Source organism: Colobus angolensis, unplaced genomic scaffold (assembly GCF_000951035.1).
Source record: "Colobus angolensis palliatus isolate OR3802 unplaced genomic scaffold, Cang.pa_1.0 Scaffold36, whole genome shotgun sequence".
In the NCBI taxonomy this organism is placed as follows: domain Eukaryota; kingdom Metazoa; phylum Chordata; class Mammalia; order Primates; family Cercopithecidae; genus Colobus; species Colobus angolensis.
The window spans coordinates 728,469-730,965 of NW_012116932.1; the positions used below are offsets into that span (position 1 = coordinate 728,469).

At 53.1% G+C, this 2,497-nt stretch overlaps 1 protein-coding gene across 3 annotated transcripts in view; it reads left to right on the forward strand.

Annotated features, from left to right (window-relative positions):
- The window catches only part of CCDC130 (coiled-coil domain containing 130), a 37,570-nt gene that overhangs the window by 21,146 nt on the left and 13,927 nt on the right, over positions 1–2,497 (forward strand). Inside the window, exon 1 of one of the 3 annotated variants that reach the window (XM_011953189.1) lies at positions 467–642. The exons of 1 other annotated variant lie outside the window; for it this stretch is intronic. The gene's annotated coding sequence lies outside the window, so the exon portion shown is untranslated. Of the gene's footprint in view, positions 1–466; positions 643–2,497 lie in introns of those variants that run through there. One more of the 3 variants, XM_011953191.1, reaches the window with a different exon arrangement.

The window sequence follows — 2,497 nt, forward strand, 5'->3', positions numbered from 1 at the left end:
GCTTGCAGTGAGCTGAGATCCGGCCACTGCACTCCAGCCTGGGCGACAGAGCGAGACTCCGTCTCAAAAAACAAAACAAAACAAAACAAAAATCAGCGGGGTGCGGTGGCTTGCGCCTGTAGTCCCAGCTATTTGGGAGACTGAGGTGGGAGGATCGCTTGAACCCAGGAGTTCGAGGCTGCAGTGAGCTATGATTGCGCCACTGCACTCCAGCCTGGGCAACAAAGAGAGACCCGGTCTCAAAAATAAAAAATAAACTGGAAAAGTAATTCTTAGCTCACTAGCCGTTCAAAAACACAGGCATAATGCGCTTTGACCCGCGTACTGCCGTTTGCTCACCCTCGCAGACTGGCTGCAGCGCGCAGGACAGCACTCCTGGGAGGGCGGTGCCAGGAGCCGGGCCTCGGATTGGGCCTCAGGACAGAAGCTGGAGCATCGCGGTTGGGCGGGGAATGCCCGGATTGGCCCGCTTCGGCGTCGCAGAGCGCGCGGCGAATCGGCATTCAGCCAATCAGCGCGGCGCTATTGCCTCGCCTTGCCTCACGCCGGCGTCCGGGTGGTGCGGGGAGGGCGCCCAGCTTCACTGCGCTCTAAGCGCGCACTTCCGGGCACGGTCGTGGCGTGACGTCGGGAGGAGGGCAGGTAAGTCCCCGCGGGCGGAGAAGCGGGGAGGGCCGGGGTCCGGCAGCTGTCTCACCCTGGCCTTGGAGCCGCCCGACGCGCCCATCTGCGTCGGGGGATGCGGGGCTGAGGACCCGATCTGGATGCCTGGAGCCGGCCCAAGTCCCAGCCAGGACCAAAGTCCCTGAGGCCCCAGCTGAGACCCCTGACCCAAGTGCCTGGGACCCGGCCCCTTCCTAGCCCGGATCCATATTATGCCTGAAGGGCCCTGGGTTTTTGCATCGGGAAAATGGGACCAATAAGTCCCTACCTCACCAGATTTTATAAAAATGATTCTTGTAAAACCGTGAGCAGGAGAAATGACTCAACTGCCGACGTTTAACTCGGAGTCAGGCGCTGCCCTAAATGCTTTAACCAACCATTTTACACGTAAGGAAAATAAGGCTTAGAGAGAGAAAACAATTTGCCTCAAATCAAGCAGATAGGAAGCAGCAGGGTGGAGCTCCCAGCCCAAGCTTTACGCCCAGGATAAACAGGGTCGGTAATTACTTTTGCAGCAAGGACCGGAGATGTCTACACGCCCACCCGATAGCCCCGTCTGCCATTTACTGGGTCAACAAAACCATCTTAAGACACACACACACCCTCAAGCGCCTGTAAACGGAGTATTTGCTCTTTGCAGGCTCTTCCCGTATGTTAGTTGATTCACAGCATCCCCACAAAGTCAGTCTTTTCGTCATCATTCGCCCTTTACCGATGACGAAATACAAGCCCAGGGAAGCGCAGACACTGACCAAGGTCACCCAGCTGATGAGGAATGGAGCTGGGATTCAAGCCCAGGGAACCGTGACCCCTAACACCTCAAGGGGCACTTAGCTATTTTGTTGGCAAAAGTATTTTAAGGTTGGAACGGACCTTGGAATAATCCAATCTAAGGGGCACACTTTATAGTTGGAGCATCCAAGACTAAGGTGAGGGTAGAACAGTTTATATCCGGGACTTTGCACCACATCCTCACCACCTCACTACACCATCCCCACTCCATCAGAAGCTCTTCCATCAGCTTCTTTCTTTTTTTTTTTTTGAGACAGAATCTCACTCTTGTCACTTTGGCTGGAACGCAGTGGCACGATCTTGGTTCACTGCAACCTCCGCCTCCCAGGTTCAAGCTATTCTCATGCCTTAGCCTCTCCAGTAGCTGGGATTACAGATTACAGGCGCACACCACCAGGCCCGGCCAATTTTTGTATTTTTAGTAGAGACAGGGTTTCACCATGTTGGCCAGGCTGGTCTCGAACTCCTGACCTCAAGTGATCCACCTGCCTCAGCCTCCCAAAGTGCTGGGATTACAGGTGTGAGCCACTGCATCCGGCCCCCAAGAATGGTTTTAAAGTTTTTAGTGGCTGGGGAAAAATCAGAATAATAATGCTTTGTGATAGATGACGATTATGTGAAATTCAAATTTCTGTGTCCATCAATAAAATTTATATTGGCATGCAGCTACGCCCGTTCATTTATATATTGTTTGGCGCTGATTTCTAGCTATGAAGGCAGAATTGAGTTGTTGGGGCAAAGAAAATCTGGCCTAAAAAGCCAGAACTATTTACTCGCTGGCCCTCGACAGAGAAACTTTGCCAATCTCTGTTCTAGAATACGCTTCACTGCTTCGCAGAGTCTCTCTTTAGTGTAAACTAGAACTTCCTTTTTTTTGTTTGTTTTTTCTTTGTTGTTGAGACAGAGTCTTGCTCTGTTGCCCAGGCTGGAATGCGGTGGCGCAATCTCTGCCCACTGCAAGCTCCGCCTCCCAGGTTCACGCCATTCTCCTGCCTCAGCCTCCTGAGTAGCTGAGACTACAGGCGCCCGCCACCACGCCCAG